We start from the raw sequence: 26,252 nt of genomic DNA, 5'->3' as shown, positions 1-26,252 counted from the left end.
ACACTACACTAACCCTACACCCTCTCCCCGCACACACTACACTAACCCTGCACCTTCTCCCCGCACACTACACTAACCCTACACCCTCTCCCCGCACACACTACACTAACCCTACACCCTCTCCCCGCACACACTACACTGACCCTGCATCTTCTCCCGGCACACTACACTAACCCTACACCCTCTCCCCGCACACATTACACTAACCCTGCACCTTCTCCCCGCACACACTACACTAACCCTACACCCTCTCCCCGCACACACTACACTAACCCTACACCCTCTCCCCGCACACACTACACTGACCCTGCATCTTCTCCCGGCACACTAAGCACACACTACACTAACCCTGCAACTTCTCCCTGCACACACACATTACACTATCCCTGCACCTTCTCCCCGCACACACTACACTAACCCTACACCCTCTCCCCGCACACACTACACTAACCCTAAACCCTCTCCCCGCACACACTACACTAACCCTGCAACTTCTCCCCGCACACACTACACTAACCCTACACCCTCTTCCCGCACACACTACACTAACCCTACACCCTCTCCCCGCACACACTACACTAACCCTGCACCTTCTCCCCACACACTACACTAACCCTACACCCTCTCCCCGCACACACTACACTAACCCTACACCCTCTCCCCGCACACACTACACTGACCCTGCATCTTCTCCCGGCACACTACACTAACCCTACACCCTCTCCCCGCACACATTACACTAACCCTGCACCTTCTCCCCGCACACACTACACTAACCCTACACCCTCTCCCCGCACACACTACACTAACCCTACACCCTCTCCCCGCACACACTACACTGACCCTGCATCTTCTCCCAGCACACTAAGCACACACTACACTAACCCTGCAACTTCTCCCTGCACACACACATTACACTATCCCTGCACCTTCTCCCCGCACACACTACACTAACCCTACACCCTCTCCCCGCACACACTACACTAACCCTAAACCCTCTCCCCGCACACACTACACTAACCCTGCAACTTCTCCCCGCACACACTAACTAACCCTACACCCTCTCCCCGCACACACTACACTAACCCTGCACCCTCTCCCCACACACACTACTCTAACCCTACACCCTCTCCCCGCACACACTACACTAACCTTACACCTTCTCCCGGCACACTACACTAACCCTACACCCTCTCCCCGCACACATTACACTAACCCTGCACCTTCTCCCTGCACACACTACACTAACCCTACACCCTCTCCCCGCACACACTACACTAACCCTACACCCTCTCCCCGCACACACTACACTAACCCTGCACCCTCTCCCGGCACACTAAGCACACACTACACTAACCCTGCAACTTCTCCCTGCACACACACATTACACTATCCCTGCACCTTCTCCCCGCACACACTACACTAACCCTACACCCTCTCCCCGCACACACTACACTAACCCTAAACCCTCTCCCCGCACACACTACACTAACCCTGCAACTTCTCCCCGCACACACTACACTAACCCTACACCCTCTCCCCGCACACACTACACTAACCCTGCACCCTCTCCCCACACACACTACTCTAACCCTACACCCTCTCCCCGCACACACTACACTAACCTTACACCTTCTCCCGGCACACACTACACTAACCCTACACCTTCTCCCCGCAAATACTACACTAAACTACCCCTAACCCTGCCCACGCTCCCCGCACACACTACCGTCTACCCTGCACCCGCTCTCCACACACACTACACTATCCCTAACCCTGCACCCATTACCCGCACACTATCCCTAACCCTTCACCCACTTCCTGCATACACTAATCCTAACCCTGCATCTGCTACCCGCATAAACTACTGTACAGTATAGTACATGATCCAGAGTTAGAAGTAAGTAAAAAAAAAAAAGAGCAATTTGCACCTTGATAAAACGATATTGCACTCAGGTGGGGCAGAATGAATATGTGCAGAGAGATTATAATTGGGGAGTGTCGTAGCTTAATTCTAGAGTTCAGCACAAAAACAAAGCTGCCCAGTATTTGTTCATTATATACAAAAGCAGCTGGTATTTTCCATGAATGCAAAAAGAAATAAATGAGATGCAGTTGGCCTAGTTGCATTGCGACATGGCTTGTTCCAGGGGCAAATTGCTCCTTTTTTTGTGAGTTGCGCAATGCGCATAACCGTGAATCAGGTTCATATTCCATTTGGTTCCCCTGTATGTTTCTATAAGATACACTTTATATTGGTTGTTAGTACTGTCAATAGGAGAGACATAAGATTCACTACTAACACAACTATTACTAACACAGAGACCTGACTGGGGAGGTGAGGGAGTCTGGGAGTGTCACAGGGACATCAGTATTATCTCTATTACTAACACAGGGACCTGACTGGGGAGGTGAGGGAGTCTGGGAGTGTCACAGTGACATCACTATTATCTCTATTACTAACACAGGGACCTGACTGGGGAGGTGAGGGAGTCCCTGACTGGGGAGGTGTCCTCTAGGTGTCAGGTTCCAGACCTCAAATCATACATTGTTACTCTATTAGATGGTCAGTTACCTGGTGGAGTAATACCACTGATCAACATGGGAGCTTGGTTCCTTTCTATAGAAACTACACAAAGATTTCCCTATTGGTTAGCCAAGTGTCTGTGGTGGCTAGCCACACCCCTCTCTGGTGGCTGGCGACACCCCTTAAGCATAGGCCTCTACACTGTATTTTCCTGGTGGGCCCTTCATGCCCCAGTCCGACACTGCAGGTAGGTGATGGATACAGGCACTGTGCTAGTTCTTGGCTTGAGGTAGGTGATGGATACAGGCACGGTGTTAGTTCCTGGCTCCCGATGGCTGATGGATACAAGCCTGGGGGGCAAATGCATGCAGGCGGCCCTGGCAGAGGAGTAGCGTGTAGCCAGGATGCCCGAAGAACGTGCGTGCTACGGCGCCGCCCCCCTCAAGTGTTTCAGGGAGGAGGCGGGTCCATATGGGATTAATGTAAGGTAAAAATAAAGATTAGGGGCAACCCCCTGTCGCAGTGCCCATATGCAGTGCCCCCGTGTGCCACAGGAGAGAACACCCTTATGCAGGCCTCCAGTAGTGCCCCCAGTAGTGATCCCCCCCTATGCAGTGCCCCTTGTGCCCCCAGTAGTAAGCCCCTTATATAGTGCCCCCAGTAGTGGTCCCCCCTGTGCAGTGCCCCTTGTGCCCCCAGTAGTAAGCCCCTTATATAGTGCCCCAATAGTGGTACCCCCCTATGCAGTGCCCCTTTTATAGTGCCCCCAGTAGCAGTCCACTCCCCATGCAGTGCCCCCAATAGTGGTAACCCTTATGCAATGCCCCTTAAATAGTGGCCCCAGTTGTAGTCTCCCCCCTATGCAGTACCCCCAGTATTGCCCTTTATACAGAGCCCCCAGAATCGCCCCAAGTGGTAGTCCCCTCCCCCCATGTAGTGCCCTCGATGCAGTGCCCCCAGTGGTAGTCCCCTCCCCCTATGTAGTGCCCCTAGTAGTAGTCCCCTCCCCCTATGCAGTGCCCCTAGTAGTAGTCCCCTCCCCTTGTAGTGCCCCTAGTAGTAGTCCCCCCTTGTAGTGCCCCCAGTAGTAGTATTACCCCCTTGTACTGCCCCCAGTAGTAGCCCCCCCTTGTAGTGCCCCCAGTAGTAGTAGTCCCCCCCCTTGTAGTGCCCCCAGTAGTAGTAGTCCCCCCCCTTGTAGTGCCCCCAGTAGTAGTAGTTCCCCCAGTAGTAGTACTCCCCCGTTTGTAGTGCCCCCAGTAGTAGTAGTCCCCCCCCTTTGTAGTGCCCCCAGTAGTAGCTCCCCCCCTTGTAGTGCCCCCAGTAGTAGTAGTTCCCCCCCCCCCCAGTAGAGAGAGACTTAATAAAAAATAAAAAAAACACTTAGATGAAACTCCCGCTCCTGGTCCCGACGCTTCTACCAGCTCCTCCGGCCGCTTTGCATTATGGGAGAGACGTCGTCATGACGATGTCTCTCCCATTACCCATTGCGGGAGCTGGAAGATGGCTCCCGCAGTGGGAGCAGCAGCAGCCGATGAGAGTCTGACAGACTCTCAGCGGCTGCTGATTACAGCAAACACACAGCTGCCGGTTCCGGCGGCTGTGTGTTTGTGCTGTGTAGCACTGACCGAACTCCGTCCGGTCAGCGCTACACATGCGGTGCAGTCTGTGTCACAGTGACACAGACTGCCCGCGGCCCGCATGACGCTGGGTCCCGGGGGGCACATGGCACCCTGCCCCCCGGCCAAGCCCGCCACTGGATACAGGTCTTGTGCTAGCTCTGGCTACAGGCAGTTATAATTGGTGGTAATAGTTGCTATAATATTACTATACTGACTGTAGGCATTACCATGAAATACACATTACTGAGATGGTTTTCTGTTAGACTTCTGTACACCAATTGGTGAGTAATAGTAGCTGAAACTATACATAGAATGAGTACATAATGAATATGCTCTTTGTAGTGTTAATCATAGTTTTAGGAGCTTATATAATATGTTTGTTACTAGACAATGTACATTACTGATAGGCCATGCTTCCCCAGAAACAAAGGTACTTTGTAAGGCTAGAGGCTTTCTGTAATACAGTAATTCCCAAACTGGGTGCCAGGGCACCCTGGGGTGCTGAATTGAACTTGCAGGGGTTGGTGTCTGCCAATCAAAATATGTGGGCAAACCTAAGCACCGCCCTGTCCACCACCAGTTAACTAACCTAAGGATGTCTGGTCAGTACAATTTACTTAATTTAATCCTTGTTGCTGAATCTCTCAATAAGAAACTTTTGGCCTAGGGCTGGTGTGACATAAATGCTGGTACTCTAGGGCGCCGTGATTCAGGAAAGTTTGGGAACCACTGCTGTAATAGCTTTAAGGCATAGACTACAAAGCAACATAATATCAGATGCTGGCAATGCCCGCTTACTGCACATGGCACTGTATTGTGTACAAAGCTCACTATCATTAGTCACATGTATTCTACCCCACGTATGTAACTGTACTGGGGCTGACCCAGAAGCATTGTGGTCCTGATCCAATGTTGTACGTAATGAGACTGATCAGAAATAAATGCAGATCTCCGTCGGTTTTCAGAGTCGGCCGGATCATTGTGACCGCACTGGCCCATCTATACGCATTTGTACCAGTCCTATCCCTAGTGCAGGACATCCATCCACTCATAGCCCAAATGTTTTGCCTGCATGCCCACGGAACACTTGCCCTATGTGCGAATGCTGTTATCACCCAGTTACACCCACCCAGTTGCAAGTGGGGATCAGACCGAGATGCATTGACTATGAATTGCCCGTATTAGCTGTAAGTTGTGCATGTTGGCCCTACGTATGCTCAGACCGCTAACAATCATGAGATCCATACACAGACGGATGTGAGTGTAACCCTGACTCAGGCCCTGTATCTGATTGTCATACTGATTCCTCTGATGAAATTACCAGGGCGTAAAGAAACGCGTTAGAATGAAGGAAGACTGCTTTTCACATCCTCTACTTTGCATATTGCCATCTAATACAGAGATCCAGGAAGGAAGCTTGTAGTGTGATTGTACATTTCATCACCCCGCTACACTGCGGTAATAACAAGCGGATACAAAGCTCAGCTTATCACCACCCACTCTCCCACAGCACGTAGAGAAGACATGGGAGCTCCGGTTACTGCACGTGTCTGACGGACACTGCTCCCCGCTGGGTAGAGACATCGGTCTCATCAGACGGGGTGAACGGGACTGTTGACACTTTAGGCCTGATTCAGACCCGTTCGCTAGATGCGATCGCTCCCTCCCGGCGTATGCAAATTTGGCTAAGTGACGTCAAGGCTTCCGCTCGCAGTACAAGTCATAAGAACGCCCACTATGTCTTGGCGAGCGATCACTTTGTGTAAATATACGCCCAATAGCGTGTCTAGAGACGCCCACTAGCGCACGTCATCTCCAGGAAGTGTGTGTAAACATTGGTACATCGAGGACCATCGGAATCGCAGCACTTGTGGTAGACTCTACCCACCCGCAAGCAATGCGACCAGTTCAGTGTAAAAAACAACCAAGTGACGTATACTCTGACGCTTCTTTGCTAATTATGCACACCCACAAATCTCCATTATGACGGCCAGACATGCCTGCATCCACAGCACCACTCCCCTCTTCACAAGCACCTTCCCCTGTTACCACCCACAAACGGCGCTGTCACTCAAAGTAGCGCTCAGTCTTTGTACTACAAGCGGTCTATTTCCCCTCGCAAATACTGGCTTGCGCACGCGCACTACGAATTATACGCATGCGTACATTGCAAAACATTGCTCGCTCCGAGCAATCGCTTGCTAGCGAATGCGTCTGAATCAGGCCCTTAGTATGGACCTGGGAGCGAGCCACAATATCACCAGGACGGACCCTCAGATCCACTGCATATGGTCAGAAGCTGGATTGTGTAGTACAATATACTGAGGCTAAAGGTCCATACACACGGTCAGATTTGTCAGATGAACGATTTGATGAACAATTTGAACTACGAACGATTTTTGACTGCATTTAAATGAATGGAATCGTCCAAATCTCACCGCAAACACATCAGATGTCAGATATCGTTATCTGACAAGGGGGAACGCGCATCGTTCATCTGACAAACATGTCAGATATGTCAGATTTTCCTTCAGATATGAATGATTTTTAAAATCGTTATCGTTCAGATCTGAAGAAAAATCTGACCGTGTGTATGCACCATTAGTAAGAAATGTTGAAGTTCTAGAACTCTGTAACTAGTGATAGTGGCCTGATTCAGCGATGGACACTATTGCTGCTGCAGCTGCGAATTTGTACTCAGCGGCTGTGCGAAAATATGCAAATATCTCTGCCGGTGGTAAATCCAAGCGACTGTGTAGAAAGACGTGGCATTAGTTGCAGATCAGTAGATTATCGGACTTCTGAGTAACCTTATGGATGCAAAGAAAGGCTGCGGAAACTGAGATACTGGAGCCATTTTCACGCCATACGGGATCGCAGCCACAGGCTGAGACATGTCCCACAAAAATGGTCGCAACATGCCTGTCACTACCCCACACGCTGCCGCCCACAAACGGTCTCTGCCTGTTATCACCTTGCGAATAAAACCTTTCTGCGAGCGACAATGGAGATTGAACATCGAATGCGCAGACCACCGATAATCGCTCAACCGCATAAACTTCAGCATTAGGTCCAACTCTGAACAAAGCCCAGTATCTGTGTGTGTGAGCCCCTCTGTGACGCTGCCAGGTTTCATTGCATTAAATAACTGGCTTACACTCAGCCAGCTATACAGTATAGCTTCTATTTATTTTTTATAAGTAACAATGTCTGAGTCCAATAACTTTCTTGACATTTTTGTTGTTTTTAAGAATCTTAAGTGTTTCGTGTCTCAATAAATGCCTCTTGGACTCTTGATGAAGTTGAATATGTTATTAAAAATCTCCCTAAGGGCAAAGCTCCAGGTCCCGATGGTTTTATTAACACCTTTTATACTTCTCTTTCTGCTGTTCTAGCTCCTATCCTAGTAAATCTTTTTACCGAAGCAACTAAACTAGGCAATCTTCCTGTTGAGCTTTTGGAATCCCAAATAGTTACTATTCCTAAACTGGGTAAAGATCTTTCAGATGTTAAGAACTATAGACCAATAGCGTTATTAAATACGGATGTCAAAGTATTTGCCCGGCTTATAGCAAATCTAATTTCCCCCTTTCTCCCACAGCTTATACATCCTGATCAGGTTGGTTTTGTCTTGGATCGACAAGCCTCTGATAATACCCGCAGAGTGTTCCCTATAATTCAATTGCTGTCTCGGTCCCAGGAACAATTCATCCTGCTTTCTTTAGATGCAGAGAAAGCCTTTGACAGACTTAATTGGGATTATATGAAATATACGCTGTCTCTTTTTGGTTTTGGCAGCGCCATTCTGGATTCAATAATGGCTCTGTACCAACACCCCTCTGCTCGGGTCTTTAGCAATGGCTTTCTCTCCAACACTTTCCCCATCTTTAATGGCACCAGGCAGGGTTGTCCACTTTCCCCTCTCATTTTTATTCTTGCTATGGAACGCCTAGCTCAAAAAATTAGGGACTCTACAGAATTTCATGGTTTCCCCACTCAGAATGGTCCTCATAAACTTTGTCTCTTTGCTGATGATGTTCTCCTGTTTGTTACCAAACCTTTAACTTCTTTACCTATTTTACATAATATTTTGGATAATTTTAGTGCAGCTTCTTTTTACAAACTAAATACATCTAAATCCAATGCCCTTCCAATCAATATTTCTGTACTATCCCTCCTCAAACGGAATTTTCCCTATACTTGGAAGACTGTGTCTCTCACTTACCTTGGTGTGCAGATTCCAACTCATGTTAAAGATGTTTTTTGAAGTTAATTTACCTCCACTATTCACACATATGTCTGCGCTAGCTCGCACCTGGGGTTCCTATGAGATTTCATGGTTGGGCCACATCGCTGCCTTCAAAATTACATTACTTCCCAAATTAATGTATCTATTTCGAACTATCCCTTATATTTTTCCTTCCCATTATTTAACGATATACGGTATCATATGTTTGGAAAAACAAGCCCCCACGGCTAGCGACCCATAAGATGGCTCTTCCAAAAAGATATGGTGGGCTGAAGCTCCCCGACCTTTCCTTGTATCAATCAGCATGCATACTGGCACATCTTCACAACTGGTTCCTGTCCCCTGGGGTCAAGCACTGAGTCGATCTAGAACGTACTACAGTGGCGGGATTCCTTCTATAAGGATCTACTTTGGCTTCCAAAGCAGGACCACCCCCTCCCTTAGTTTTGCCCACTAGCTATTGTGGATACTTTGAAGGCATGGGATACTACTGTTATATGTAATGCAGATTGGGGTCTGCCCTCTAGAAATTTATCTGTTAAAGCATTGAGTTTCTTAATCCCCCATCTGTCTCCTACCTTATGGATCTCCCATGGGGTATCTACTCTAAATGATCTCCTTCTCGGTGATTCTCTACTGCCTTTTTCCCAACTCCAAACAACATTTGGAGTCCCCACTACAGCCCACTATTCCTACCTTCAATGGCCCATTGGCTTTGTGACATGCATAAATTACCCAGAGCATTGTCCCTACCTCCTCCATTGCTCTTGAGTAAACTATCTTCACAAACCTCTAGGGGGGATATTTCTTATTGGTATCTGTTTATACAGTCTACACCTATCAACAAGTCTACAACGCAACTCCAGTGGGAATCTGATTTACAGCATACTTTTACCCCACTACAATGGGAAAGAATGTATACTAACTCATTTCACATGTCTAGGTGTACTAATTATATAGAGATGCATTTTAAAATACTCCATAGACTCTATCTCACTCCAATTAAATTGCACAAAATGTGGTCTTGTTCAAAATTCTGTTGGAGACAGTGGGCCTGATTTAGAGCCGGACGTTCTTTGAGAGCGCTCGCTCTGAATCAGGGCGTCCCTGTTTTTTTTTAAAGACGGCCTCCTAGCCCCTCTCTAAGCTGTGGGTGACCACCCACAGCTTTAGCGAGCGTCCAGGTGACGGTCGCGATGGTCACGACCATCGGGGCTTGCGACGAGACCCTTGTGGTAGGGTCTCATTCCTGTAAACCCCAGTGAGCTTCCGGCTCTAGTAGAGCCGGAAGCTCACCACTGTCAGTGGGGCCGCCTCCAAACGGCAGGCGTTCCTTCGGGAACGCCTCCGTTTGGCCAGCCACCCCACCTGCCCGCCTCCAAAACAGGGCAAGCTGTCAATCGCAATCAACAGCTGCCCCGTTTTGGTGTGAGACCCGTAGAGACGGAGCGCCCGTCACTGGGCGGGTCTCGCACATGCGCACGCCGGAGCCGGCCAGTGAATCAGGCCCAGTGTTCGCAGGAGGGTACTCTTTTCCATGCTTTTTGGGATTGCCCAATCCTTTGTGGTTTTTGGATTGAGGTATTTGATTTATTGTCTAGAGTTCTTGGTATGATTGTTAATCCGAATCCGGTTCTAGCATTGCTTAACTGGTGTCCCCATTCTATTCCTACAAGTGAACGTTATCTGACAGGCCAAATCTTGCTGGCGGCTAGAGCTACTTTGGCCCAATTGTGGAAATCTCCGAATCCCCCCATTATATCTCGAGTATTTTCAAAAATTCAGTATAATTTTGAAATGGAGACTTATAATGTTCCCTACTCTACTTCACCTAATTCTCCTTGGATGAAATGGATGTCTTGGCGTCTTTACATTACTGAGGGAGCTGGTGCTCTTCAACAGTTCCATATATCTAGTCCCCCTACTCCGGAATTTCAAACCTTGCCACAGCAAAATACCTGATTCAGATTTTAGTTTGTTGTATCTTTTGGTAAGATATTACCCACATGCTGTATATGTGTTTCACTGTGTCTACGGATGTTTCTATGTAATATTGTTAATTGATTTTCTTTTCTTTTTATTTCCCCCTTTCTTTTTTTTTCTCTCTCTCTCTCTCTATATACATATATATATATATATATATACAAAAAATTGTATTTGCATGTATGTTTGGATTTTTGTATTTGAAAAATGTTCTTAATAAATATTATTGTTGTTAAAAAAAAAAAGTGTTTGGTGTCTTTTGTGATTCATTTCGGAAATGACTCCTTACAGATCTTGAGAATTCTTAGTTTGAACCAATGAAGGATAAAATTTGGCTATTACTAACCTCAAAGTTTTTGAATAAAATTAATCATTTCTTGTACATCCTACATATGTTCCACAGCTGCACAATGGGAAATAGATTGGTACATAGAAATCACCCCTGGGGAACTGTAATGAACAGTGACTTTCCGCATCAGGATTTAAAGCGGCGAGAGCAGGCTGGTTTCACCATTACAGAAAAAAAATCACAGCTTTAAATCTTGCAGCAAAAATTAAGGCAAATCTGCAATTTTGACAAATCGAGGTTCATTACACTTTAATTTTACTTTATTGTTCACAAGGTACATCTGCTACATAACTCCCATTTATATTTTCACACTAATAGAGAGAAATATGTTCCAATTATTTATGAACCATCAAATGCTCAACAAGGGCTGAGTTTTTCCTAAATTGTTCTCCGCATACGGAACAAGAAAAGGTCTCCTTTCTATACTGACTGTCCTGATGTCTGGTGAGATGTGTGTAGTGGGCAAACGAGTTCAAGCACGAATACGTTCTCTATCCGGAATGAATTCTCTGATGTGATGTGAGAATCGACCTTCTGTCAAAACATTTCCCGCAATCCAGACATTCAACTAGATCTGTTCCCGTGTGAGCTGTCTGATGCGCCAGAAGATGGTCGTACTGCTTAAAACTAGGGGTGTGCACCGGCCACTTTTCGTGTTTTGTGTTTTGGTTTTGGATCTGGATCTTTCTTCGTGTTTTGGATCTGGATTGGTTTTGCCAAAACCACCCTTCCGTGTTTTGGGTTCTGGGTTTTGTGTTTTGGATCTGTATTTTTTTTTAAAAAAGCATAAAAACAGCTAAAATCACAGAATTTGTTGGTTTCTCTGCTCCTATGCTATTATTAACCTCAATAACCTTAATTTCCACTCATTTCCAGTCTATTCTGAACACCTCACACCTCACAATAGTGTTTTCATGTCCAAAAGGTTGCACCGAGGTAGCTGGATGACTATGCTAAGCGACACGAGTGGGCGGCACAAACACGTGACCCATCTAGGAGTGACACTGCAGTGGCAGACAGGATGGCAGTTAGAAAAACTAGGCCCCAAACTGTACATAATGCAAAGAAAAAAAAGAAGTGCAAGATGGAATTGTCCTTGGGCCCTCCCACCCACCCTTATGTTGTATAAACAGGACATGCACACTTTAACAAATCAATCATTTCAGCGCCAGGGTCTGCCACACAACTGTGGCTGAAATGATTGGTTCGTTTGGGCCCCCACAAAACAAGCTGGCAATTAATGTGTCCCTGCACAAACTGGCTCTACGGAAGCAAGATGTCATCCTCATCCTCCTCATCCACCGATTCCTCACCCTCTTCAGTGTGTACATCCTCATCCTCACAGAGTATTAATTCGTCCCTGCTGGAACCACAGGTCCCTCTGTACGTTCTGGAGGCTGGTCTCCCTGGAAGAGTTGATAATTCATTTTATGAACATCATCTTCTCCACATTTTGTGGAAGCAACCTCCTACGCCTTTCGCTGACAAGGTTCCCGGCTGCACTAAACACTCTTTCGGAGTACACACTGGAGGGGGGGCAAGTCAGGTAAAATAGAGCCAGTTTGTACAGGGACCTCCAAATTGCTTCTTTTTGCTGCCAGTACAGGTACGGACTGTCTGACATGCCTACTTGGATGCTGTCACCGATGTAATCCTTTAACAGACAGACGCACGCTTGACGCTGCTGCTTTGAGGATTCAAGTGCGGCTACAGCCCACACAATTCACAAAGACAGAAAAAAAAAAAGAATATTTTTATTGTTTGTGGAGCACACTTTGAGGGTTACACCACCCTTTAACAGACAGACGCACGCTTGTCGCTGCTGCTTTGAGGATGCAAGTGCGGCTACAGCCCACACAATTCACAAAGACAGAAAAAAGAAGAAGAATATTTTAATTGTTTGTGTAGAACACTTTGAGGTGTCACCACCCTTTAACAGACAGACGCACGCTTGTCGCTGCTGCTTTAAGGATGCAGGTGCGGCTACAGCCCACGCATTTCACAAAGACCGAAAAAAAAAAGAACAATATTTTAATTGTTTGTGTAGAACACTTTGAGGTGTCATCACCCTTTAACAGACAGACGCACGCTTGTCGCTGCTGCTTTAAGGATGCAGGTGCGGCTACAGCCCACACAATTCACATAGACAGAAAAAAAAAGAACAATATTTTAATTGTTTCTGTAGCACACTTTGAGGGTGTCACCACCCTTTAACAGACAGACGCACGCTTGTCGCTGCTGCTTTGAGGATGCAAGTGTGGCTACATCGCACACAAGTCACAAACACATTAAAAAAATAGTTTTTATTTTTTGGAACACTTTGAGAGTTACACCACCCTTTAACAGACAGACGCACGCTTGTCGCTGCTGCTTTAAGGATGCAGGTGCGGCTACAGCCCACACATTTCACAAAGACCGAAAAAAAAAGAACAATATTTTAATTGTTTGTGTAGAACACTTTGAGGGTGTCACCACCCTTTAACAGACAGACGCACGCTTGTCGCTGCTGCTTTAAGGATGCAGGTGCGGCTACAGCCCACACATTTCACAAAGACCAAAAAAAAAAGAACAATATTTTAATTGTTTGTGTAGCACACTTTGAGGGTGTCACCACCCTTTAACAGACAGACGCACGCTTGTCGCTGCTGCTTTAAGGATGCAGGTGCGGCTACAGCCCACACAATTCACAAAGACAGAAAAAAGAACAATATTTTAATTGTTTGTGTAGCACACTTTGAGGGTGTCACCACCCTTTAACAGACAGACGCACGCTTGTCGCTGCTGCTTTAAGGATGCAGGTGCGGCTACAGCCCACACAATTCACAAAGACAGAAAAAAGAACAATATTTTAATTGTTTGTGTAGCACACTTTGAGGGTGTCACCACCCTTTAACAGACAGACGCACGCTTGTCGCTGCTGCTTTAAGGATGCAGGTGTGGCTACAGCCCACACATTTCACAAAGACCAAAAAAAAAAGAACAATATTTTAATTGTTTGTGTAGCACACTTTGAGGGTGTCACCACCCTTTAACAGACAGACGCACGCTTGTCGCTGCTGCTTTGAGGATGCAAGTGTGGCTACATCGCACACAAGTCACAAACACATTAAAAAAATAGTTTTTTATTTTTTGGAACACTTTGAGAGTTACACCACCCTTTAACAGACAGACGCACGCTTGTCGCTGCTGCTTTAAGGATGCAGGTGAGGCTACAGCCCACACATTTCACAAAGACCGAAAAAAAAAGAACAATATTTTAATTGTTTGTGTAGAACACTTTGAGGGTGTCACCACCCTTTAACAGACAGACGCACGCTTGTCGCTGCTGCTTTGAGGATGCAGGTGGAATCTAGACGGGATTTGGAACCGAGGACACACTACCTCCATCAATTGTCTAAATCCCACTGCACTAATGTCGGATACCGGACGCACGTCTAACACCAACATAGCAGTCAAGGCCTCAGTTATACGTTTTGCTTCAGGATGACTGCTGTCGTACTTCATCCTCATCGCTAGGGACTGTTGGAGGGTCAATTGTTTAGTAAAAGTAGTGATGTTCCTACTTCCTCTCTGGGATGATGAACAACTCCCAGCAGCAGCAACAGCACTAGGAGGAAGAGGTTCTTGATCTTTCCCTATTTTATTTTTATCGGAGAAAGTTTGGTCCTCCATTTATGTTATATTGATATATATACGTGCGGCTAAAGCGCACACAAACACAGAAAATATTATTTTATTTTTGCTGGAGAGTAGTGCACTTTGTGGGTTACACCACCCTTTAAGAAATGAGCCAGCCGGCTCTTTACTTATGGGACACAGGCGCACGCTTGGCGCTGCTCCTTTGTTGATGCACGTGCAGCCACAGTGCACACAATTCACAAACACAGAAAATAATTTTTTTTTTGGTTTGGACTGGAGTGTACTTTCGGGGGTTACAGCACCCTTAACGGTCAAGCCAGCCGGCCCTTTACTTATGACACAGGCGCACGCTTGGCACTACTTTGTTGATGCACGTGCGGCTACTGCGCACACAATTCACAAACACAGAAAATAATTTTTTTTTAGGTTTGGACTGGAGTGTACTTTCGGGGGTTACAGCACCCTTAACGGTCAAGCCAGCCGGCCCTTTACTTATGACACAGGCGCACGCTTGGCACTACTTTGTTGATGCACGTGCGGCTACTGCGCACACAATTCACAAACACAGAAAATAATTTTTTTTTAGGTTTGGACTGGAGTGTACTTTCGGGGGTTACAGCACCCTTAACGGTCAAGCCAGCCGGCCCTTTACTTATGACACAGGCGCACGCTTGGCACTACTTTGTTGATGCACGTGCGGCTACTGCGCACACAATTCACAAACACAGAAAATAATTTTTTTTTGGTTTGGACTGGAGTGTACTTTCGGGGGTTACAGCACCCTTTAACGGTCAAGCCAGCCGGCCCTTTACTTATGACACAGGCGCACGCTTGGCACTACTTTGTTGATGCACGTGCGGCTACTGCGCACACAATTCACAAACACAGAAAATAATTTTTTTTTAGGTTTGGACTGGAGTGTACTTTCGGGGGTTACAGCACCCTTAACGGTCAAGCCAGCCGGCCCTTTACTTATGACACAGGCGCACGCTTGGCACTACTTTGTTGATGCACGTGCGGCTACTGCGCACACAATTCACAAACACAGAAAATAATTTTTTTTTGGTTTGGACTGGAGTGTACTTTCGGGGGTTACAGCACCCTTTAACGGTCAAGCCAGCCGGCCCTTTACTTATGACACAGGCGCACGCTTGGCACTACTTTGTTGATGCACGTGCGGCTACTGCGCACACAATTCACAAACACAGAAAATAATTTTTTTTTAGGTTTGGACTGGAGTGTACTTTCGGGGGTTACAGCACCCTTAACGGTCAAGCCAGCCGGCCCTTTACTTATGACACAGGCGCACGCTTGGCACTACTTTGTTGATGCACGTGCGGCTACTGCGCACACAATTCACAAACACAGAAAATAATTTTTTTTTGGTTTGGACTGGAGTGTACTTTCGGGGGTTACAGCACCCTTTAACGGTCAAGCCAGCCGGCCCTTTACTTATGACACAGGCGCACGCTTGGCACTACTTTGTTGATGCACGTGCGGCTACTGCGCACACAATTCACAAACACAGAAAATAATTTTTTTTTAGGTTTGGACTGGAGTGTACTTTCGGGGGTTACAGCACCCTTAACGGTCAAGCCAGCCGGCCCTTTACTTATGACACAGGCGCACGCTTGGCACTACTTTGTTGATGCACGTGCGGCTACTGCGCACACAATTCACAAACACAGAAAATAATTTTTTTTTTGGTTTGGACTGGAGTGTACTTTCGGGGGTTACAGCACCCTTAACGGTCAAGCCAGCCGGCCCTTTACTTATGACACAGGCGCACGCTTGGCACTACTTTGTTGATGCACGTGCGGCTACTGCGCACACAATTCACAAACACAGAAAATATATTATTTTTTTAGCACTTGGGGGGAGCACCCCTGATGGACAGAGCACCCCCTGGACAACACTACAGCACTCCTTTAGGACTGGGACACTGCACAGGACTTTGGAGTGGACACAGCCCCTATGGAGAACTGACTGCACAACACAGTCCAGCCAGCCCCTATGGACTTTGAAGTAGTGGACACAGCCCCTATTAACAACAGCAGCACAGCACAACACAGCCAGCCCCTATGGACTTTGAAGTAGTGGACAACAGCAGCACTACACTACACTACACTACACAGCCCTAACTCCCACCCTCCCTCTTCACTGTCCACAGCCGAGTGAGAAAATGGCGCCGACGTGGGTACCTTATATAGGATCCAAAACCCGCGAGACTCGGAAGGCGGGAAGATGACGTTTTGCCTCGATTTCAGAATCCGAGTCAGGCGGGAAAAGTCGAGCCTGACTCGGATCGGACTCGGATCGGGGGGGCTCGGGGGGGTTCGGATTTCAGAAATCCGAACCCGCTCACCCCTACTTAAAACCTTGACCACCCTCCGAACACGAAGACTTTGTGAATTCTTGCGTGTCTGAGACACTGGGACTTCTTAGTGAAACATCTTCCACACTCTTAGCAAGAAAAGGGTTTTTCCACCTTGTGATTGGCCTTATCCCTGATCAGCTGCATGTAATGAATGAACAAGTCCCCACATTCGGAGCACGAATACGGCTTCTCTCTTGTGTGGACTCTCTGATACTTAAGGAGATTTGAGCGAGTGCTGAAATATTTCCCGCACTGAGAACAGTAATAGGGTTTCTCTCCTGTGTGAATTCTCTGATGGATGGTGTTGTTTTCCGGTTAAAACTTTTCCCACAATCAGAGCAAGTGAATGGCTTCTCCCCTGTGTGGCTCATCTTGTGGATGGTGAGGTGTACTTGTTGGTTAAAAACATTTCCTGCAAACAGCACACATGAAGGGTTTCTCTCCAGTGTGAGTTCTCTGGTGTATGAGAACCTGGGACTGGTAAGAAAAACACTTCTGACAATGAGAACATACAGGTGCCTTCCCTTTTGTGGCCTGTGAGATGTTCTTCACGATCTGACTTACTATTAAAACTTTTCTGGTACTCGAGGCACTTATATGTGTTGTCCGCAGAGGGCGCTGATTGGTGATATTGAGAAGGTGCAGTATTACAATTTTGATCAGTGTCAACATTTTTACTATTGTGTAAGCCAATTACTTCACTGAAACATTTGAAAATAGGGGTATATGTACTATGTGAGAAAGTATGTTCCATGGATATATGTGTCCGTGAGAATTTCATCTTCACATGAATCAGTTTTCTCATTAAAATCAGTAAGTGAATATTGTGTATGATCTGTAGTTGTATAATTGTCAGTGTATGTGGGGTCTCCTCCATCATGAGACTGATTCCTCCTTACTATGAGTAGATGTATACTGTGTATGATATGTGGGTGTATACATGTCAGTGTGTGTGAGGTTACCCTTCATTACATAAGACTGATTCCTTCTTCATATGGGTAAATATATAGTGTTTCTGCTTAAAGTTATTAACACTTTAATCTTCTTTTGTAAATCCCAGTGATGACATAGGGGTGTGACATTTTCCAAGTGCATTAAACTCCCTATGGTTGATATGTGCAGTATACCTTACAGACTTAACACAACTAAAAACTTATATAAAATAAACACAAGGACAACAGGAGTTGGATTTAAAATTAAAGGTCAAATTTATTTTACATCTGATTATTAATAAAATATTGAAATTTGGGTTATCAAATTAGATAATTAGATGTTGCCAATTGAAATTGATTATGAGCCTAAAGTTAGTATGGTGGCAGACAACAAAGAACGGACACTCCCACAAAACACACGCAGACCAAAGACATCACTCATTGGTGTTCAACTCTCCAACAAAAAGCACACGCGGACGGGCTTTGTCATTTCCCTGAAGGGACGTTTTTGTCCTATCATTGAACAAGGAGAGCGCACCCATCTAATTTGTATAACTATAAGCACACTACCGTTCTTTCCACCACAACACACAACAAACAGGGAGGGAGGGTGGGAGGGATTTCCAGAAACAAAGAGGCTGAGTCTTTGGATAACAGACCTAATATACCAGCAAGTCCTCCCCATCTTCCACCTCTCCCCTCGACCCTCCCACCTCCTCCGCTACCTCTCTCCTTCTGCCTGCTCCCATCTTGCCCACGTCCTTAATTTCTCCCTCTCATCTGGCACTGTTCCTTCTGCATTCAAGCATGCCCATGTCTCCCCCATTCTTAAAAAACCTAACCTTGATCCTAACATTCTCTCTAACTACCGACCAATCTCTCTCCTCCCTTTTGCCTCCAAACTCCTTGAGCGTATTGTTTACAACCGTCTCACCACATTTCTTTCCTCCCACTCCCACCTTGACCCTTTTCAGTCTGGCTTCCGTTCTCTCCACTCCACTGAAACTGCCCTCACAAAAGTCAGCAATGACCTCCTTGCTGCCAAATCCAAGGGCCACTACTCCCTGCTCATGCTCCTTGATCTCTATGCTGCTTTTGACACTGTGGACCACCCTCTCCTGCTGCAAATCCTTCACTGCCTTGGTCTACGTGACACTGCCCTCTCCTGGCTATCCTCCTACCTCTCTGATCGATCCTTCTCTGTCTCCTCTCATGGCATATCTTCCCCCCACATCCTCTCACAGTAGGTGTTCCCCAAGGTTCTGTTCTTGGTCCACTCCTTTTCTCCCTCTATACATCCTCTCTAGGTGAACTCATCAGCTCTTTTGACCTCCATTATCATCTCTATGCTGATGACACTCAGATCTACCTTTCCTCCCCTGACCTCTCACCCTCTCTCCTCACTCGTATCTCCAACTGTCTCTCTGCCATATCTTCCTGGATGTCCCAGCGATTTCTTAAACTTAATATGTCTAAGACTGAGATGATCATCTTCCCACCCTCCCACATAACCTCACCTCCCACTATTTCTTTATCAATTGATGGCACAACTATCTCCTCTAGTCCCAAAGTGCGCTGTCTTGGAGTTATCCTGGACTCCTCCCTCTCCTTTAAACCACATATCCAGAACCTCTCACAGTCCTGTCATTTCCATCTTAAAAATACCTCCAGGATCAGACCCTTTCTCACCCAGGATGATACTAAGACCCTAATACACTCACTGGTCATCTCAAGATTGGATTACTGTACCCTCCTCCTATCTGGCCTCCCCAAATCCCATCTCTCTCCTCTCCAGTCTATCCTTAATGCTGCTGCACGGCTTATCTTCCTCTCCAAACGCTCTACATCTGCCTCCCCTCTCCTACAAGCCCTCCACTGGCTCCCCTTCCCATTCAGAACCCAATTCAAGGTTCTCACACTCGCTTACAAAGCCCTCACACACTCCTCTCCCATTTACATCTCTGACCTCAGCTCCCTTCACTTTCCTGTCCACCCTCTTCGTTCAACAAATGCACACCGCCTCTCATGCCAACTGATTACTTCCTCCCACTTCCGCCTCCAAGACTTTGCCCGTGCTGCTCCCCACCTCTGGAACTCTCTCCCTCTCCCCATCAGACTTTCCACCTCTCTTCAATCCTTCAAACGGGCTCTCAAGACCCACTACTTCATCAATGCTTTCCAGCTCTCATCCTAACTTGCTACTACATGCTCCCTCCTCCCTGTCTTCCCCATCTGTATCATGCCCATCTGTCTGCCCCTCCCCTTCAGAATGTAAGCTCTTGCGAGCAGGGCCCTCTACCCTCTTGTGCTTCTCCTTACTTTATGTTCATCTACTTCTTACTCAACACTAGGACACCTAACACTTGGTGCCTATGCTTTGTTGCTTATGTGGGTGTTATGGCCACCTACCACCTATGTATCAATGTATATTATCCATGTCCTTGTCCTTCATTGTATTGTATTTTACTGTAAGTCACTTTTTGGTTATTTACCTTGTAAGGCGCTGCGGAACACTTGTGGCGCCATATAAATAAACGATAATAATAATAATAATAATAATGGTGGTGCTGTATGAGTATGACAGGTATATGGGGGTGCTGTATGAGTGTGACAGGTATATGGGGGTGCTGTATATGACAGGTACATGGGGGTGCTGTATGAGTGTCACAAGTATATGAGGTGCTGTATGAGTGTGACAGGTATATGGGGGTGCTGTATGAGTGTGACAGGTATATGGGGGTGCTGTATGAGTGGGACAGGTATATGGTGGTGCTATATGAGTGGGACAGGTATATGAGGATGCTGTATGAGTGTGACAGGTATATGCGGGTGCTGTATTGGTGTGACGGGTATATGGGGGAGCTGTATGAGCGTGACAGGTATATAGGGGTGCTGCATGAGTGTGACAGGTATATGGGGGTGCTGTGTGAGTGGGACAGGAATATGAGGATGCTGTATGAGTGTGACAGGTATATGGGGGTGCTGTATGGGTGTGACAGGTATATGGGGGAGCTGTATGAGTGTGCCAGGTATATGGGGGTGCTGTATGAGTGTGACAGGTATATAGGGGTGCTGTATGAGTGTGACAGGTATATGAGGGTGCTGTATGAGTGTGACAGGTATATGCGACTGCTATGAGTGGGACAGTTATATGTGGGTGCTGTATGAGTGTGACAGGTATATGGGGCTACTCTATGGGTGTGACAGGTACATGGGAGTGCTATGAGTGGGACAGGTATATGGGGGTGCTGTATGAGTGGGATATGGGGGGGCTGTATGTGTGACAGGTATATAAGGGTGCTGTATGAGTGTGACAGGTATATGGGGGTGCTGTATGAGTGTTACAGGTATATGGGGGTGCTGTATGAGTATGACAGGTATATGGAGGTGCTGTATGAGTGTGACAGGTATATGGGGGTGCTGTATGAGTGTGACAGGTAAATGGAGGTGCTGTATGAGTGTGACAGGTACATGGAGGTGCTGTATGAGTGTGACAGGTATATGGGGGTGCTGTATGAGTGGGGCAGGTATATGGGGGTGTTGTATGAGTGTCAGGTATATGGGGGTGCTGTATGAGTGTGACAGGTATATGGGGGTGCTGTATGAGTGTGACAGGTATATGGGGCTGCTGCATGAGTGTGACAGGTGTATTGGGTGCTGTATGAGTGTGATAGGTATATGGGGGAGCTGTATGAGTGTGACAGCAATATGGGGGTGCTGTATGAGTGTGACAGGTATATGGGGGTGCTGTATGAGTGTGACAGGTATATGGGGGTGCTGTATGGGTGTGACAGGTATATGGTAGTGCTATGAGTGGGACAGGTATATGGTAGTGCTATGAGTGGGATATGGGGGTGCTGTATGAGTGTGACAGGTATATGAGGGTGCTATATGGGTGTGACAGGTATATGGGAGTGCTATGAGTGGGACAGGTATATGGGGGTGCTGTATGAGTGGGATATGGGGGTGCTGTATGAGTGTGACAGGTATATGGGGGTGCTGTATGAGTGTGACAGGTATATGGAGGTGCTGTATCAGTGTAACAGGTATATGGGGGTGCTGTATTAGTGTGACAGGTACATGGAGGTGCTGAATGAGAGTGACAGGTGTAAGGGGTGCTGTATGAGTGTGACAGGTATATCGGGGTGCTGTATGAGTGGGACACGTATATGGGGGTGCTGTATGAGTGGGAGAGGTATATGGGGGTACTGTATGAGTGTGATATATGGGGGTACTCTATGAGTGTGACAGGTATATGGGGTGCTGTATGAGTGAGGTACATGGGGTGCTGTAAGAGTGGGACAGGTATATGGGGGTGCTGTATGAGTGTGACAGGTACATGGTGGTGCTGTATGAGTGTGACAGGTATATGGGGGTGCTGTATAAGTGTGACAGGAGTATGGGGTGCTGTATGAGTGTGACAGGTATATGGGGGTGCTGTTTGAGTATGACAGGTACATGGGGTGCTGTATGAGTGTCACAAGTATATGACGTGCTGTATGAGTGTGACAGGTATATAGGGGTGCTGTGTGAGTGTGACAGGTATATGGGGGTGCTGTATGAGTGGGACAGGTATATGGTGGTGCTATATGAGTGGGACAGGTATATGAGGATGCTGTATGAGTGTGACAGGTATATGCGGGTGCTGTATTGGTGTGACAGGTATATGGGGGAGCTGAATGAGCGTGACAGGTATATGGGGGTGCTGCATGAGTGTGACAGGTATATGGGGGTGCTGTGTGAGTGGGACAAGAATATGAGGATGCTGTATGAGTGTGACAGGTATATGGGGGTGCTGTATGGGTGTGACAGGTATATGGGGGAGCTGTATGAGAGTGCCAGGTATATGGTGGTGCTGTATGAGTGTGACAGGTATATGGGGGTGCTGTATGAGTGTGACAGGTATATGAGGGTGCTGTATGAGTGTGACAGGTATATGCGACAGCTATGAGTGGGACAGTTATATGTGGGTGCTGTATGAGTGTGACAGGTATATGGGGCTACTCTATGGGTGTGACAGGTACATGGGAGTGCAATGAGTGGGACAGGTATATGGGGGTGCTGTATGAGTGGGATATGGGGGTGCTGTATGAGTGTGACAGGTATATAAGGGTGCTGTATGAGTGTGACAGGTATATGGGGGTGTTGTATGAGTGTTACAGGTATATGGGGGTGCTGTATGAGTATGACAGGTATATGGAGGTGCTGTATGAGTGTGACAGGTATATGGGGGTGCTGTATGAGTGTGACAGGTAAATGGAGGTGCTGTATGAGTGAGACAGGTACATGGAGGTGCTGTATGAGTGTGACAGGTATATGGGGGTGCTGTATGAGTGGGACAGGTATATGGGGGTGTTGTATGAGTGTCAGGTATATGGGGGTGCTGTATGAGTGTGACAGGTATATGGGGGTGCTGTATGAGTGTGACAGGTGTATTGGGTGCTGTATGAGTGTGACAGGTATATGGGGGAGCTGTATGAGTGTGACAGCTATATGGGGGTGCTGTATGAGTGTGACAGGTATATGGGGGTGCTGTATGAGTGTGACAGGTATATGGGGGTGCTGTATGGGTGTGACAGGTATATGGTAGTGCTATGAGTGGGACAGGTATATGGAGGTGCTGTGTGCGTGGGATATGGGGGTGCTGTATGAGTGTGACAGGTATATGAGGGTGCTATATGGGTGTGACAGGTATATGGGAGTGCTATGAGTGGGACAGATATATGGGGGTGCTGTATGAGAGGGATATGGGGGTGCTGTATGAGTGTGACAGGTATATGGGGGTGCTGTATGAGTGTGACAGGTATATGGGGGTGCTGTATGAGTGTGACAGGTACAAGGAGGTGCTGTATGAGAGTGACAGGTATATGGGAGAGCTGTATGAAAGTGACAGGTGTATGGGGTGCTGTATGAGTGTGACAGGTATATGGGGGTGCTGTATGAGTGGGACAAGTATATGGGGGTACTGTATGAGTGGGAGAGGTATATGGGGGTACTGTATGAGTGTGATATATGGGGGTACTCTATGAGTGTGACAGGTATATGGGGTGCTGTATGAGTGGGACAGGTATAAGGGGTTGCTGTATGAGTGTGACAGGTACATGGAGGTGCTGTATAAGTGTGACAGGTGTATGGGGTGCTGCAAGAGTATGACAGGTATATGGGGGTGCTGTATGAGTATGACAGGTACATGGGGGTGCTGTATGAGTGTGACAAGTATATGGGGTGCTGTATGAGTGTGACAGGTACATGGGGGTGCTGTCTGAGTATGACAGGTACATGTGGGTGCTGTATGAGTGTCACAAGTATATGAGGTGCTGTATGAGTGTGACAGGTATATGGGGGTGCTGTATGAGTGTGACAGGTATATGGGGGTGCTGTATGAGTGGGACAGGTATATGGCGGTGCTATATTAGTGGGACAGGTATATGAGGATGCTGTATGAGTGTGACAGGTATATGCGGGTGCTGTATTGGTGTGACAGGTATATGGGGGAGCTGTATGAGCGTGACAGGTATATGGGGGTGCTGCATGAGTGTGACAGGTATATAGCGGTGCTGTGTGAGTGGGACAGGCATATGAGGATGCTGTATGAGTGTGACAGGTATATGGGGGTGCTGTTTGGGTGTGACAGGTATATGGGGGAGCTGTATGAGTGTGCCAGGTATATGGTGGTGCTGTATGAGTGTGACAGGTATATGGGGGTGCTGTATGAGTGTGACAGGTATATGAGGGTGCTGTATGAATGTGACAGGTATATGCGACTGCTATGAGTGGGACAGTTATATGTGGGTGCTGTATGAGTGTGACAGGTATATGGGGGTGCTGTATGAGTGTTACAGGTATATGGGGATGCTGTATGAGTGTGACAGGTATATGGAGATGCTGTATGAGTGTGATAGGTATATGGGGGAGCTGTATGAGTGTGACAGGTATACGGGGTGCTGTATGAGTGTGACAGGTACATGGGGGTGCTGTATGAGTGTGACAGGTATATGCGGTGCTGTATGAGTGTGACAGGTATATGGGGGTGCTGTATGAGTGTGACAGGTACATGGAGGTGCTGTATGAGTGTGACAGATATATGGGAGTGCTATGAGTGTGACAGGTATATGGGAGTGCTATGAGTGGGACATGTATACGGGGGTGCTGTATGAGTGTGAGAGATATATGGGGGTGCTGTATGAGTGTGACAGGTATATGGGGGTGCTGTATCAGTGTGACAGGTATATGGGAGTGCTATGAGTGTGACAGGTATATGAGAGTGCTATGAGTGGGACATGTATATGGGGGTGCTGTATGAGTGTGACAGGAATATGGGGGTGCTATATGAGTGTGACAGGTATATGGGGTGCTGTATGAGTGGGACAGTTATATGTGGGTGCTGTATGAGTGTGACAGGTATATGTGGGTGTTGTATGAGTGTGACAGGTATATGGGGGTGCTGTATGGGTGTGAAAGGTATATGGGGGTGCTGTATGAGTGGGATATAGGGGTGCTGTATGAGTGTGACAGGTATATGGGGGTGCTGTATGGGTGTGACAGGTATATGGCAGAGCTGTATGAGTGTGACAGGTATATGAGGGTGCCGTATGAGTGTGACAGGTATATGGGGGTGCTGTATGGGTGTGACAGGTATATGGGGGAGCTGTATGAGTGTGACAGGTATATGGTGGTGCTGTAAGAGTGTGACAGGTATATGGGGGTGCTGTATGAGTGTGACAGGTACATGGGGGTGCTGTATGAGAGTGAAATGTATATGGGGGTGCTGTATGAGTGTGACAGGTATATGGGACTTCTATGAGTGGGACAGTTATATGTGGGTGCGGTATGAGTGTGACAGGTATATGGGGGTGCTGTATGAGTGTGACAGGTATATGGGGGTGCTGTATGAGTGTGACAGGGATATGGGGGTGCTAGAATGAGTGTTACAGGTATATCAGGGTGCTGTATGAGTGTGACAGATATATGGGGCTGCTGTATGAGTGTGACAGGTATATGGAGGTGCTGTATGAGTGTGACAGGTATATGGGGGTGCTGCATGAGTGTGACAGGTATATGGGGGTGCTGTATGAGTGTCACAGGTGTATGGGGTGCTGTAGGAGTGTGACAGGTGTATGGGGGTGCTGTAGGAGTATGACAGATATAAATGGGGTGCTGTATGAGTGTGTCAGGTATATGGGGGTGCTGTATGAGTGTGACAGGTATATAAGGGTGTTGTATGAGTGTGACAGGTATATGGGGGTGCTGTATGAGTGTGTCAGGTATATGGGAGTGCTGTATGAGTGGGATAGGTATATGGGGATACTGTAGGAGTGTAATATATGGGGGTACTGTATGAGTGTGACAGGTATGTGGGGTGCTGTATGAGTGAGGTATATGGGGATACTGTATGAGTGTGACAGGTATATGGGGTGCTGTATGAGTGAGGTATATGGGGGTGCTGTATGAGTGTGACAGGTATAAGGGGGTGCTGTATGAGTGTGACAGGTATATGGGGGGTGCTGTATGAGTGTGATAGGTATATGGGGGTGCTGTATGAGTGTGACAGGTACATGGGGGTGCTGTATGAGT

The 26,252-nt window shown here is 47.2% G+C and overlaps 1 pseudogene; it reads left to right on the top strand.

Annotated features, from left to right (window-relative positions):
• The first annotated feature begins 2,752 nt into the window (after positions 1-2,752).
• The window catches only part of LOC148507996 (uncharacterized), a 31,301-nt pseudogene continuing 7,801 nt past the window's right edge, over positions 2,753-26,252 (top strand).

Source organism: Taudactylus pleione, unplaced genomic scaffold (assembly GCF_031769625.1).
Source record: "Taudactylus pleione unplaced genomic scaffold, aTauple2 ptg000377l, whole genome shotgun sequence".
Taxonomy (NCBI): Eukaryota; Metazoa; Chordata; class Amphibia; order Anura; family Myobatrachidae; genus Taudactylus; species Taudactylus pleione.
Note: the sequence above shows the minus strand (reverse complement) of the source record. Positions and strands in the feature narration are given on the sequence as shown.